Consider the following 16,212-nt stretch of genomic DNA (forward strand, 5'->3'; position numbering starts at 1 on the left):
GATGCCTTCTACAAAAGTCAGGATTAGTCTTCTTATTCTTGCATCAAATGTGAAGTAGTTATTTTACATGAGGAATTATGATAGAGCCAAATAAACCAATGTTGTTGTTCTGTTTGTCTGCCAGGAGGTTATGAGTGAAAAATCTTTCACCCTGTTGTTAATTCAAATCCTGTTAGTGTAGAGATTACTCTAGGATGACTATGACACAAACTGATATACTGCCCACAGTGCTGAAAAGAATGCTTCTCTTCCAAATAAAAATATATGGAACTTAACATTGAAAAGATATGATAACTTAAAATTTGATCATTTAAAAGCCACAATGTTTTTTACAATAGCAAGTTCTATCAAAAGCTGCTATAAAACATGTCTTAAAGCCAGGTGGAATTCTACTTAGTATTTCAGACATAAACAGCCTAACTAGAGTGTAATATGTAATTATTACCCTAGCTTTCTATAGGATCTATCTACAGTTATTTTCTTTGCCTGCCATCACAAAAGATAGACTACCTCAGTTTTATGTGTGGTATACTTTTTCTGATTTCACAATAATAGTTCATGGCAGTTGATTTGTCACCATGGATGAGATCTTCCCTCATTTATACTTCCACAGTCCTGCTGACTTGATGTAACAGTAATGTATTGTGTAATACATTACAAAAATTAGTGCAGGGTATGATACAATAAATGGCAGTTGCAATAGAAAGTGAAACATAATTTGCCTTCTTTTATACCCGGGTAATCGAGAGTGCTTTGTAGTGACTTCTACAGTATGTTCCTCTATATTTATAAAAACAAGTTATGTATCTTTTATAATAATGAACAAGAAACTGCAAAAATCTTCCAGCTCAGTGCAGTTGTTTACAGCTTTCTGCCTTTCTTCTAACTTATTTTGTGCCAGCATGCACAATGGACCAGTCACCTTTCAACATGCACCCTTCCTGAGTGCCCAGCTGAAGCGTTTGAAAGCACTTGCCTCCCTGGATTATATCACGTTCCCCCTTATATTCCTTTTTCCCCCCCCCTCTTCTACTGTACTTTGCTGCCTATTTTAATTTTTCCTCCCAAAGAGCAGAAACAATTTAGGTTTTTTATTTTACTACTTCTTTAAAGAAATTGTCATGTTTCTGTTTATGGTTAAGTCCTGCCAGGAGATCTTTGGGCCCCACTGGAGCTGCAGGCTGCAGGGTCTTGTACTTTATTTCCCAGCCAGCTCTCCATCGTGGTGCTCACAGGCAACCACTGTGACACAGCCTCATGCCTGATCATACAATCCTTAATCAGGTGACCTTCTATGGGGACACATGGAAAATTTCCTTAAATAGAGATCACTTTGTGTGAATTACAATCTATTTGTTTTTAAAATCTCCCTTTACTGGTGCTTATGTCAGTTTTTAAAACCAGTAATAGGAACAGAGGGACTATTGAACAGCAATTGCGGCTGGTAAGAAAAAGCACAGGCCAAACAAGCGAGCCTTACAGCAAGTAGGTGCATGTTCAGGCCTCTGCCCGGAGCAGAGGGCTGTGCAAATTTGGAACCGAAAAGGGGCAATAGGATTGAATCAGTGCAGTTCATGGAAGGGGGAAGAGCTGTGCCAGGCTGCTTGACCATGGAAGGAGGGAATCCCACCTCCACCCCAGGTAAAGGAAAGGGTAAAGACTTCTGGGTAACAGAGATCTGAGCAGCTAGAATAATTTGTGTTTGTGAAAAGGACTAAACAGGACCCCACAGAAATGGGGTGGGGAGGGCTGTGTTTGGGGTGTCTTATTCTAAGTGCTGTGTACATTCGAAATGGTCAAAGAGAGAACAGAGGGCTGCAGGGCCACTGGAGGTACCTTCTGAGAGCAAAAGTTTGCAATCTTCCATTTCTGCATGATAGACCTTTTTTACATAACTGTGTTAGACAATCTGCAATTTATTCAAACTGTGATTAAATCTATCAACTGTTTTGAGCAATCTCCTGAATGGAAACTGCTCATATGTTTTACCCATGTCTGCATAATACCGTGTGAAAAGCTGACCCTCTGCTCCTCTCCAAAGTCAATAATATGCTTTCATTCCTTATTTCAACAATGTTATATTTTGAGGAACTTTTGTCTCATAGTCTAGAGCTAGATACAAACCCCCGCATTGCACGGAAACCTCGGTATGAGTTAGGATAAGAATTTCAAGAGATTTTATAAAATACTATTGAAATTATTTTCATGTCAGCATAAATTAATATATAGGGGCAAAAAAGCATGATACTACATGTTAGAACAGTGTTTTTACAAGATTGCCTGTTAGAGAATACGGTTAATCAGAACAGAATGTGTCACTGTTGTAGGTGTAATGTACCAAAGGTCTTTTTACGGACTTTGTTGGAAAGAAATAAGAATTCATATCATTATTTTTTCTGTGAAAGACACCATTTATTTTATAAACAGAAAACAGCTGTTTGCAGCACTAAACATTAAACTAGGAACTCTTAAAAGATTTATATTAACTAAGAGCATCTAATAGGTTCACAACGTGAGTGCTAATGAATGAGTTGATTTTAATATGTATCACATTTCACTGTAGAAACATCATTATGTTTTGTCTACCTGCAGTTTAATTTTATCCTCATTTGACATTCCCAGTAGACAAAGCTAAAAGTAAACTGGGCTATCCTGTATTACAGATAGATGAAAAAGAAAGAGATCCCTGAAAGAAATCTGAGTCAGCTGAGAAGACAAGAAAGATGTCTGAATCCGAAGTAGCACTTCCCAGTTGGCAAGGGTGAAACACAGTTTCACTTATCCCACTACAAAATTTTGACAGAATGGTCAAGGTTGGGAATCATGGGAAACAAGCCTGGTGAATTTCAAGTTGAGAAAGAGAGTAAAAAATAAGTAGGGAGAATGGGGCTCAGTTTGTTGTCAGATTTTCTGGCCTCTTGAATTGCCAGTCTTGCTGCTTGCTAGCTAAGGAACTCTGCTGCTTCGCTGCTGTATGCTCATTCCCAGCCTGCCTTTGTTTGGTGAGGCAGCAAAATAGTACTTCATTGACAGACAAATTTGAAGTCTTTGATCTCAGTATCCTAACTTGGCATTTGCTGGCTAATTAAAAGCAGACAAACTTACACACACCCATTAAAGTACAGCAATGCATTTATAAATGTAATTGAGCTGTGACTAATTCCTCACATTTCATTATAAACTAATAAAAATCCATTACAGGGCAATGAATGGATCCTGCTAATAGCAGGCCCTATCATCTCCTCTGTCCTGCGTAATCTGTAGCCACATGCAACTTTGCAAAGAATGGATAAACATTGCCATGATGATTTGGAAGCATTTCATATCTGCTTCGCACATTTATAAGTGACAGTGCAAGCTGTAAGACCATTTAGTGTCAGAATATTAGCAGATTTTATAAGTTTTATGTATACTTGTGCCTCTGTGGACTATAATGGCATTTCTTCTGTTCCTGAGCTAAGGGGAGACTTGCTTTTATTTCCTTTCCTTCAAAACAGACACTATAGGGACAGATGGATATTATCTTCTTGCTAGTGACAAGAAGGCAAAATCTCAGATGTGTCTTAGAATTATCCTCCTTGACAAATCGGTTATGTTCTTTAGTCTCCTGATACGTTCCAATCTTGCCTTAGCCCAAAGAATCCTTAGCAACTGCTGCCTTCTCTCTAACACTGACTATAGGTCCGTATTTTCTTTTCCCTTTATTATCTTCTGCATTTCAGGGCTTTTTAATCCATTTGGTGCAGGTATATTATTGCATAGGGCAAGCACAGCTGGAGGGCTGTATCTGCTACTTGTTCGGTTAGCTCAGGCTCATGCCAAGTATTTCACCAGTCACAACCCATCTGCATATAGCCCTAGCTAAGAAGTTCTTCCTTCTGAAATATCCCTTCTATGCCTAAATAGACTGCCTGATGGAGCCTTGCACCATTTGCTCCTGTCCCCAGATTCTTGCAACAGTAGCATCCAACCCTGCTCCTTTGACATTTGAGGAGGCATGGACAGGCACAAAGAGGAAAAAGAAATATATATATATTATATATATATATATTTTAGTTCTTTTTATTGACTCTCAGTATGGTCACTTCATGATTTTCTTGGAGTAAGGAAAATGTTAAATTAAAATTAACAATTTAAATCAGAAAAATGATTTGTGAATTAAAATACTTTTTTTCCTTTAGCTTTGCAGAATTACTTTCCCTTTGCTTTTAGAGTGGGCACAGCAATTTTCAGGCCAGACCAATATTTGGATTTTTTTTTTCCTTGAAAGAAAACTAGTGGGTGAACTTCCATATAGAAGCTTAAATAAAGGTTTGCCCTAGGATTTAGTTGCAATTCAGCTTTGGAGAGGCCACCATCCTGTCCACCATCCTGGTTTCCATCAAAAATGGACACAGAGTGTCATGAAGCAGACTTAGGGATAGCTTTATACCAAAATTGTTACAATCCCTGCTTTTCAGGCTGGAAGCATAGTCTACAGGAAATGCAACTTCATTTTGACAAGGGAGTCATCCAGCGCTCTGCAATGTCTCCAATTGGCTGTGATTGCTAGCACAATACAGAAGGAAAGCATTGAGAATATTCAACAGGAAAATATCCTGCAACTAACTTAATATTGGGGGGGGGGGGTTTGGTTGCCTGTCTCTTTTGATATGACACAGCCAGCTAAGGGAGACTTTTCTGTGATTTGATTTGATTAACAAATATAAACAACAACATTGTAGTCACTTGAATATTTTGGGCATCTGGAGCCAGCACTGAAAGTATATCATACTAGGCCAAATAAGGAAGGGATATAAAATTGGCCTGGTGAAAAAAGAAGAGAGAACATGCCTCTTACTTGCAGGAAGAGCTCTCTACCTGAGTAGTGCTAGGGAGCTTGCACAGAAAGTGTTAAGAATAAAAATCTGTTCTCTTTTCAGTTCATGGCAGAATTCCCCTTGATTTCAGTAGGACCAAAATCACTAGACTCATACAGCTGTAGCTTCCAGGAAAATGTCACTAAACTACTCTTCAGCCTCATTACAAAATGGCCTCATTTGTGAATCAATGCCTAAGTCCTGCATATTAGCCAGGTAAGGGGGACTGTTTATTTGAATGCATGTATCTAACCAAAACCAGGGCTCTGATTCACCTCAGGTGGAGGTTTGGTGAAGAAGGCGAGGGGGGCTGTTACCCCTTATTAGCACTGCAGAGTATCGCCCATGTTCTCCTTCATCCTCTGAACTCGTCAAAACTTTTCAGCCCCCTCTTCAAACCCCATCTCTGCCTGTCCCTGTGTTAGTGACATACAGTCTCCATAGGACATTTATTTGTCCCTTTAGGTACAGGATAAGCTCAAGGCACTCTATTATTCATTGCACTCTAAAAAAAAGGGAAAAAAAAGAATATTTTTCAGCATAAATTATGATACAGAAGAGTAATTTGGGTTGGTTTGGACTTGCAAACCAGGGGGAGTACATTGGAAGAGTCCAGACTGTGAAAGTGTTGGCTTGCTGCAGCTTGAGAATGGAGGCACTGCTGTTCCAGACCCACTTGTGGCCTGCTGGCACCACAGCCTGAAGGGCTTGATAAAACACCACTTCCTGTTGGCTGCAAATCTAATACACAGGAATGGGTCTCTGTCTTGAGGCTTTTTCCTGCACTACACCTCTTCTGGGGCAGGATAGTTTTGAACTCTGATCATTTTGGTGACCTGCTGATTGCATGGCAATACAAACTGCAGTGCTGGCATGAGGGGTGGAGCAGGAAACTCCAGTGAAGGGTCCAGAGCAAGCTGCTGCCCTGGAGGGGCAGCGGCCATGTAGGCTGGCTTCCTTGCTTAAAGCACAGTCTTGTGAAGCTACATCCAGAGTACCCTGACTCATCTCCCTGGGAGCACCTGTTTATCTTCAGTGATGAATCAGAGAATTTAGACATTGGACTTTGGTCCTCTGAAGCCATGTTTCTACTTAGATGTCCACAGTGCCCTGTGGTGATGATATGAGGATATCCTAAAATGGCCTAACTCATTTTTAAGTCTGTTGCACATGACTGTAAAGAATTTGGATCAATACTAATGCGAAACTGGGGTTACAACTACCCTTTTCCTCAGTCAACATCAACAGATTACTGACTCGCATCACTTTTAAAAGCCTGTTCTAAGATTGTATGATATCCCAAAGGTCAAAAATTGGCAGCAGATATTTGTGAAGGCCAGGAAACAGGGAGCATGAAATCACCTTTTATAAGAATCTTTCAGAAAAAAATTACATATTAGTATTATTTGGCCCATCTACTATATCTAGCTAGTCCTGATCACTATGGACTTGAGTTTTTCATTCTTTAAATTATTTATCCTCTTAACTTCTTTGTGAGATACATTGCAGATAGGGCATAGAGACCCTCACCTAACATCATATAGGAGGTCTGAGACAAAACAGGACCTGAAACCAAATCCCAGGCTTTGACCACTAGACCAACTTCCTCTATAGTCTTGCTGTGTTGTGGAGAAAAATGAATTGTTCATTTCACCTGTAATCTAATTATAGAGGTTTTACATATAGAGAGATTATACACACACACACACACACACACACACACACACAAAATATAAAAATACCTATGTATTTATTTTGTGTAATATTTATAATATGACATTTTATATAAAATACATATTTTGTATAAAATATAAACGAGTTATTTTATATATAACTGCTTTCAAAGTGCATTAGTATGACACTGGTATGACACTATGTTGTCTCTCACTGCAGAATTATTATTTTCTACTTTATTTTTTACCCTGTCCATTTCTAATCGCAACCAACACGAAAGCAGCTTCATTAGTACCTTATTTTGGCTAACATGCAGATATAAATGTGTAGCATTTATTTGCAATATTGCTGTTCACAAAATGTTGCCACGCTATTGCAGTGCTTTGTTTAAAGTTCTCCTCTAAAAGGTTCTTTGCAAAGACCCTGTAGGAGGCTTTGCAACAGGCATGTTTGAAATTCTTTTTTTCTGAAAATAATTCTGCAAAGTCTGTCCTTTTCAAGGCATTGGCCAGGTGCACAGCTATTTTCCTCTTTTCATTTTCATTTTCTTTACCTCTGCAGCACAGAATAATAGTCCCTATCTAATATTTTATACATAAAATATAATGCTGAATCTCTACCACATACTCCCTCTTCAGCAGATTTATTGAGCACTGAAGCACTTTCAGTGATTCTCCTTCTGCCAGCATAATATTCAGTCTTTCAGACTGCTTAGGGACCAATTCTGTCACATTATGCTCATTCTGCATTCTCACATTGCATGTAGTCCCACAGATGTCAATGGGTCTCTCGTATTTCTGGAGTAAATTGATGCCATCTGCATCAAAATCTAACCTAAAGCAGTTGTGTGCTGCGCACCTACAATGCCAAAGCTACACTCCACGAACACTCCCCAGACGGCTTCGGTGCAGCTGCTCATCCCCAGGCAGAAAATCCGCTCCAGTTCTGACCACAGCCGTGGAAAGGATCACCAAAACCACCAGTGTACTCCACAGTCATTCTGCATTGGGTCTTACACTGAGCTGATTGCAATAGAGAAAAAGCACTGGAATTTGACTTAAAACCAAGACTTTTAACCAAATGCTGTAAAGTATACGTTTCACTGCATTGGCAGCTAAGAGACTGGTCCTAGGCCCTTAATGGATAGGAGCCAAATGGAGCACAAGCGAAAAATCTTAGTCCACTTCAAACTTTGCTGGCTTCATTATTCATGGACATCACAAATATCCAACACAAAACACAGCACTAGTCTGATTAATAAATACACACCTAGGTGACTGCAGGAATGTGACCAGAGACACTTCCCTGAGAAAGCCTTCTCACCTAGGTAAATTACTCATGTTCAAAAGTGAGTGCAGGATCAGTTCCAACTGATACGTTACGCTGTGGTGCAATGCATTTGACATGAATAGAGAAGCAGCCTTAAGATTTTGGGGTACACTGACATCCCTTGTTCTAGGCAGTTGAAATATAATTACAGAGAGAACTTGAGTAAACATAATTTGCTTAGTGTGTTAAGAAATTCAAACTGTGGAAAGAAGATGTTTTTGAAAAACAGATTTTAGTCTTTGAAATAATTAGACTGAACTGAACAGATTTTTGGCATTATTTGTAACCCAGTCATTGTTCAGCCTTTGTACTTAGAAGAGCAATTAAGACTCCTTTGGAAACATCCTTAGCTGAACTCTTAAAATAATAAAAACACTCTTCCATAAGACCACATTAACATATGGTTTTTGTAATGACAGCACAAACAAATCACCCACTCATCAAACACATTTAGGAAGAAGACAGGAACAAACAGAACAAACAGATTTTCTAAAGATTACTTACTGGTCCTGATCAATCAAAAAAAAAATCCCAAATTGAATTCAGAAACTGCCTACGGGATATAGAATACACATAAAATATGCAAAATACAAATAATTGGTTTGTACCAAAAAACATGAATACCACTGAACATTGTAGAGCAAATTTTATAGCTATTATGCTGCAAAGTTGTATTTCAATAATATTGCGCTACAGATGCCCAACTTATTGATCCACTGTTGGATTCTCACTAGTTTACTCTTTAACTTTGGTGATACATCAGGAGTAAGCAAGAAAGAGATAAAGCATGTCTGCACTAGTGATCACTATCAGAACATCCTTCCTGGTTTTGTTTCCTTGGAGGTAACTCCAGGGTGAAATCCCAGCTGAAGAGGAGCTTCCATTAGTTGTACCACTCTGCTGAGTACCATCCCTGACAGCTGCAGCAGGAGCCCCAGGGCGGCTCCCCAATGTAGACAAGGTGACTGTACGCTTCAATAGGAGACAAAGGTTTAGAAAAGGTATTCCGGCAGCAAGGCTGATCATGACAGTGTCGTAAGTGGGTGATGTGCATCCCTAGTGCATTTCCTCTGCTAGACATTGCTGCACAAGGATTTTAATTATTTTGAGATTCATAGGCCCCTGTCACTCTTCTCTGGCTCTAGCCAGCTTGGCATAGCTCTGTGGTGCACATTATCTAGTTAGTATCATTTTCAAAGAAGTGGAGCCCCTAAGCACACCTATTTAGGGCTCTGAAGCTTAACGCTGACACCAAAAATACCCCAGCAACATAAGCACCCACACTGTCCAAGAGCCCCATGTTGGAGGCAGTCCTAAAAATGACCACTTCTTTAGAGGTATGACAGTTGAGGTAAATAGACACAGGAAGGTTTTCAACCATAAGTCACTCTTGATCTTCCCTCACGTAGGTAATATAGACAAACACACACACACACACATAGGCACAAAATGCCTATACATTTTCATAGTTCAATATTCTCACCATTTTGAGCATCTCCTGGGCCCTTTACAGAGCTTGGAATGACTCCCCTTCTCCTTTGGACGGTGAAGTCTGTCTCTCTGCTTACTGCATCTCTTATGCATAGCCTGGACACCATGGCCAACAGCTGCTTGTGCAAAACCATTTCCTCTGTCAGATGACAAACAGATCCATCCTACTGCATGATCTATATCCTCACAGCACAGGTACCTCTCCCTGAGGCTTAGCACTAATAAACTGTTTGGCTGCCAGCATGGCTTCCATACAGCTCCCCATGGAAACTTTGGCCAAACCTGAAGTGTGTGAGGAAAAGAGAGAGCAAACAAGCTCCTCATTCAAAATGAGGTTTTCAGTCTGACAAATACAGAGTTTGTGTGCACCCTCAGTATCAGAGTTCAAAAACTAAACATGCAGTTTCTACCAGAGAAGGTTTCTGCCTGGGTGTAGTTCTACTGTTTTTGTTTGCTCTCCTCCAGGTACATATATGTTGTGTGAATAGAAGGATAGAGTAGAAAACTCCACATAGTAATTTTGATTCCAGACGGAAAATGGACCAAGCAAATCTCTCAAGCTTGTCATCTTCCCCTGGTTAACTCTAGACTAGACTGATTGAAAACATCATCAAAACACTAATGGTTTACCTGGAGCTCTTGCTAAATAATGTTCTCACCATTGCTGTAGCCTGTAGAACTGGGCAGATGACAGAAGTACTGGGAAATATATGGCAAAAAAACCTGTATACAGTAGATAGAGCCTGTGTGTCTTGCTTGTTGTCATACCATGAGTTAATGACAGGACGAGAAGAAACTAGGTTTCCTTCTCTAATCACCAGTCTTGCCATTTTCAGGTTTAATCAAACTCAACGTTGCTATTGCTACAGAAGTTTAACTCCTAAGTACGTCCCAAGTAGCTTCAGCAGGCAGCACTGCCTCTGTCCTGCCATTTACTGGAAGCAGAGATTAATAGTGCTTGGTCTCATTTACAGGGGCATGACTCTCACTCTCCACATTTCTGCAAAATCCCATGTCAAGTCCTTGAAGAGACCGTAAGTCCCGAAGATGATCAGTGCTGATGAGTCATGGTGGGTGGAATATTTCCACTGAAACAAACATTAATGAAAAGCAAGGGAAAAAGATAAACAATATCTGGCTTTGAACAGTTTTATCAGAAGTAATAGGGGTTTTTTTTGTTTGTTTGTTTGTTTTTTTTTTTGTCGGAATGTGTTACTTTTTATATCAGAAATCCAGATCTGAGTATTTAAAACCTGGAAAAATTAACAGTGCTACTGGAAACAATACTGTGATATAGTATACTTAATTATTATTGAGCTTTGAAAGGTAACTAAGTGGCAGTCTGATCCTTTGGGGAATTTCTCAAGAAGTAATGTGCTATAAAGAAATTGTTTTAATTTTATGTATTTGACATTGTTTTTGTGATGTTAAGTAAAGTCTTGTTGTTAAAGTACCATTACTGTATATAACAGGGAATGCTCCTCTGATTTGTCAGTCTGGCTCCCCAGTTGCCAAGGGGCTCAATCTCTGCAAGAAAATCACCCTTAAAAAACAAATCCAGTTCTCCTAATCTCAGGACTGTAAAAGTACACTAGTCTTTTGCCCAGAAAAATGTTATTTTGAAATCTGCATATAGGAAGGAGACACAGCTACAGGGAATGGGGCAGTTGGCAGCAGTCCTGTACTCTGGGAGTCTCAAGTTTGACTGTGTTGGCATGTGCATGTTTTCAGTTATCTGGAGGAAGTTTATTTAGTTTTATTTCAGCCAAAAATAGGAGCCTCATAAGAAGCTTTAGAAAAAGTCTGCATAAGCTTGAGGTGAGGTGCGAGCAGCCAGGTGTTTTAGTGAATATTCACTGTGACTAGCAGAGTTGTATCTGATTAAAGGTTTTTCCTTGCCAGCAATGACTCATATGAATTATCTTTTATCTTTGTATATTGTCTAGTGTTTACTAATTAGAGTTCTGTATTGTTTTTCATTTTTACAAAAAAAAAAAAAGAATATTATTACCACATTTCCCTTCAGTTTAGAATTTTTAACCTTTTTCTGGTCCAGTGTTTCAAGAACAGAAAATTCTGAAATTCTTTTGGTTCTTTGCCTCTCAGATGGTGTTTCTGGAGGGTCTTCAAATTATCTGTTGCCTTTTGTTTCTATATCTGCCCTGCCCAGCTATTATGCTATTACCATTAGCTGTTTAAAAAGCTATTCAAAACAGTTTTATTTTTCTCTTAATTGTTTATGTGTGCTTACGCTACAGAAATTTAATAGGAACATGTTAACTATGTAAGTGGTATGTGTGATTTGATTTATCATCATAGCTTCTCTAAAAATGTAATCCCTTAAATTTTCTTTGCAAAACAGATTGCCAGAAATGTCCTCTACTAATCCATTTTCCTACACTCCTCATTGGGTTTATCTGAGTACTCAAGTGACAATGGTAGGTAGCTACTGAATACTTACAAGACCTAATGAGGAAATCAACAATTGTCATTGAAGGACAATAAATAAATAAATAAATAAATAAATGCATGATCAGAGCTAAGAGCTGCTTGAATAATTTCTCTAATATAATATAATACTACAGTCAATGCCCTTTTCTTAAATTTCATAATATCAATAAACAGCAGACCAAAGTTTACCTCCAGAAAGTTAAAAAACCTTTTAATTTTACTCAATATAAAACTAAAAATTAAGAGTACAAGCTTAGCAGAACTCTTTATTAAAATAGTAAGAAAAAAACACTTTGCTTCTTTATATAAGAGAAAAATATTTTATTAAATGCAAACACATTTAAACAAGAATATGGCAAGAAGTGCATCTTGTTGAGACCCAGACTGCAGTAGAGGCAGCCGTTCTATGCCTTTTGACTTTCTGGAGATAGTTCAGTTTCCCCCTGCTCCCTTATTTGCTCAGGTTATCACAGGAAGCCTCAAATTTAGCTCAACACTCCAATCTTTATTAAAGATTTTGACTCTGCAAGATTAACCTTCACGAGTCACAGTAGTCACCTGCCTCTACAGTCCACTCCCACCACTTAAGTATTAGTTACCTCTCAGCGAGCCCCTGAAGCAGTAGCTAGCTCAACTTCACCAGACGTGCTCTACGGCAAAATCTAGATCCCCTCTAGCCATGATCTCAGCATTTCCCACATGCATGAGATACAGACAGTCCAAATGCATTGACAGAAGTTATACAATAGCATGAAGTCATGGTTATGGCTTTGTGTTAGAGTACAAATCTAATAACAGATCAGAGATGAGATCAAAAGCTTAAAGGATAATCAGCTTGCTTTATTAACCACGCTTTAAATAACATGAAAGTGGAAAGATCAGTCTTTCCCCCTTTTTTTTATTATTTCCTTGCTTTTCCGGGCTAGGGTCATGGGAATGTACCCTGCTGCAGCCCTACCTGCCACTAATCATTGCTTTTGTTTAATAATTAAAATGCAGGAGCTGTGGATCTTGCGTATGTTGCTTTGGAGACGCATTTTGTTCTTACCAGTTTAAAAATCTCTCACAGCACACTAAATTACTGTTTCACTTCTTGTACCTGTTAGCATCATCCTTCAGCAGGACAGTATTTAAACTATTGCTGGTTGATCTAGATAATAAACATCCCTTTCTCCTCCCTTTCCTCCTCTCCTTCTACATGAATTGTAGAATCTAGATTGTAGAGTCTAGTAGAAATTTCATTTGAATAAACATATTTACATTACAATGAAATAAACTGTTAAAGAAACAGGGGAACCACAAAATGGAACAGCAGAATTTATACAATGATCACAAAACAAAAGTTTCTCATTGTTAAACAGTATTTTACAAAGTTAAGAAAAGTGACAAAGGAAGGTTGAAGGCTATCATTACAAATACGCCATGAAAAGTGGCTGTGGAGTTGGCACAAGAGAGAAAGATATGAATTTCTTAGTGTAGTAGGTACAAGCAGGCAGATCTTCCAGTTAACATCTTCCTAGTGTATCACAGGTTGGATTACAGTACCTCTCTTCCAAGCAAGAAGGAGCTGGTATAACTCCTGATGGGAGCTTTCACTCCTGCTCCAAAAACAATTTGGAGGATGTTGCAGAAAAGCGACAAGCTCCTTGAGTCAAAGTCTGCTGCTGTCTTCCCAATAGCCCTCGGCCAGGAACTCAAAGAACTTAGGACTTGAATTCACTCCCATATCTGAGAAGACATTTATCTGCCGTTTGCTGGTTATCAAGCTTCGAATAGCAGCAAATCCAGTCAGGTTTTTGAAAAGGAAAAATCCATTCCTTCCAATGTTTACTGTCAGGTTATTCAAACTGTATTTACTAGGTTACATCTACTGAGAGTGAGTTTTTCATTTACAAATACGGCCTACTGAAGATGGCTCCCAGTCTGCAGTGTGTGTTGCCTATAGTTTTTATAATTAACTATGCAAGGTGGTTAAAATCTCAAGCTTGTATGTCCCAAGGTGCCAACTTGGAAGTCTGGTCAGCAACACAAAGGAGCTGTTAGGATTGGAGTCAGATGGATGTTTGAAGGTTTGGGGGATCTCCTGTTTTTTATTTTTGCATCATGGGGTATCACTGGGAGAACAGTGAAGACTGTTTGTACCAGTGAAGCTGTTTTGTAACAGTGAAGCTGTTCGTACAAATGAGAGTGAGTCCCAAAATCATACGAATCTTATGACAGTAGCATTACGTTTAGAATAGTAGTATGAGCTAATTGTCTATGAGATGCAGAAAGAATCAGTCTAACAACACAACACCTATTCCTCAGACCAAATTCAGTATGCCTCAGTTTGTCAATGCACATCTCAGAAGTTATGTCAGTATTTAGGACAAATTCCATTGACCAAACAAGCCGCTGCCTCCTAGACTAGTTTCAGTCTCCAAGTGGACGCAAACAGAAGTTGTGTGTGGAACATATTGCAGTTTCTAATAGTAATCTTAAAAAAGTACTGATCATATAAATCTCTCCATTCTGAAGGGAAATGAATGTAATCATACAGACATGAGGGAAGTCATTTGAGAACTGCTGCTACATGATCATTTAAAAACAGCAAAACTTTGTATTAAGATTTTGAGCAAGAGAAAGTAGAAAAGCATCTCAATTAGTAGGCAAATCTGATCCAAGTACAATCTTCTGGTTGCCTCCTGTACCTTACAACATCTGATTTGGAATTCTGGCACAGAGTTAAGATTGTCTCTGTCAAGCACTGGATAAGAAATTTCAAAGCACTGACTGAGATATAAACCAAGGTTTAAAGCTGGCTATAATGACCATACTGAAAATCCTTTCTCTTTGTTATCTCCTCTAACAGCCTCACCTACACACTGAACAAGAAGAGAAGCAAAAGGTTTCAGGAACTCCACAGGGACATGTTCAGGCAGAAGAGCAAATGCTAGTAAAAAAATATCCTCTGGGATCTCTCTGAGAGATGGAAATGGAGCCACTGAAAGCCGGCCATACGAACTGCCGCAGGGTTTGCAACTGCATCAACAGTTGTGAAACCGAAAACGGCTAGCCAACAGATCTAACTGTATTAGTCTAAGCACCTTCTCTGTTTTCATTACCTGGATCATCTGCTATAGGAACCACATCTTGCATTCATACACTTAGGTATAAACCCAGACTGACAAGAATCAGGAAGATCTGAAATATCTAGACAACATGAACATTTTCTATGGGATACTGTGGAAGAGTTAGCTGGCTTGCCTTGTGTCTAGCCTTGGCTGCTTGATAAGAGACAGGAAGGCAGCTTTGTCAGATGTTGGCATGCCTCTATATTGCTAATTATAAGGACATTACATACTCCAAACTCTTTTCTTTCAACAACATGCTAATGTTAGAAAACTATACTATCTAGCTGTGTCTGGCATGCTATCACCTGATTATCAATGTGTCAAATGTCGGTAATAAAACTCAGTTACTAAGCAAGCCACTATCTCCTGTGCTAACTTCAATCTCAGGGCTGATTTAAGAAGTAGCTGCATGTAGAGAATGCTGCATGTCTGCTAAGGCTGGTGTAATCAATGGGTTAATTAGAATTTTAAATGCTTTGTTCTCATGTTGAGAGATATGCCTCACTCTAAAAGAAGAGCTCTGTGACATGGGAAAATGTGTCTTTTTTTTCATTATAATTGCCCCTTCTGAAAAATGCCTTGTGTATTGGCAGCATGAGAGTCCAAATGAGAGACTATAAACATTTTAAAATAATCAGTTTCCAATTTTATTTTCTTATTTGTAATGCTTGAACTCTCTTGCTTTCTTGATGTTCGTATTGTCACAAAGCTCCTGAAGGTATGCTATGTCATCTACCTCTACACTATGAGTATAAAGATTGCACAGAACTGCATACAATAAAAACAAAATGAAAGCAGTAAAATAATATTGTGTGTCTTTTAGCTCAAAAGAGCAACACCAATAGCTTCCACCTTTGCATCGAAGGGTGGAGTAAACTGAGGTCAAATGATACTGAATTTCATTTTTTAAAATGTTTCCTGTCTCACGTTTATTTTAAGCTTTGTTCTTTAAGAGGACTTGCATTTTGTTTTCTTTTCTGGTTTTTGCTTTTTATGGGCCACTCAGCACCAATGACAGTACAGTCACTGTCTCTAAATTTTTCAAAACAGTGACACTGTCTCTAAATATTTTGAAAAGCCTCTGTTGTGCACAGAACTCTAAAGCTGTTTGTGGCCAGTTTTAAAGTAATGGCTATTGCAGTTACTTTATTTCTAATCCATGGTAAAAATTGCTCTGAGACTGGTTATCTGTGGCCTTAAACATATCACAAAGGTGAGTATGTCTGATTTATTTCCATTATATAAGCAAGAAAACCGAGCCATTAATTAACTGGGCCAGCATCACAGAAATTTAA

General features: G+C 38.7%; 1 long non-coding RNA gene across 2 annotated transcripts in view; it reads left to right on the forward strand.

The window, feature by feature from the left end:
- Positions 1-15,723, forward strand: part of LOC112981988 (uncharacterized) — a 35,396-nt gene extending 19,673 nt beyond the window's left edge. The window contains exons 2-4 of one of the 2 annotated variants that reach the window (XR_010385071.1): positions 4,923-5,075; positions 10,328-10,423; positions 14,656-15,723. This is a non-coding gene — a long non-coding RNA (uncharacterized LOC112981988). The remainder of the gene's footprint in view (positions 1-4,922; positions 5,076-10,327; positions 10,424-14,655) is intronic. The other variant, XR_003258882.2, reaches the window with a different exon arrangement.
- Positions 15,724-16,212: the final 489 nt, after the last annotated feature.

This window comes from Dromaius novaehollandiae, chromosome 1 (assembly GCF_036370855.1).
Source record: "Dromaius novaehollandiae isolate bDroNov1 chromosome 1, bDroNov1.hap1, whole genome shotgun sequence".
NCBI lineage: Eukaryota > Metazoa > Chordata > Aves > Casuariiformes > Dromaiidae > Dromaius > Dromaius novaehollandiae.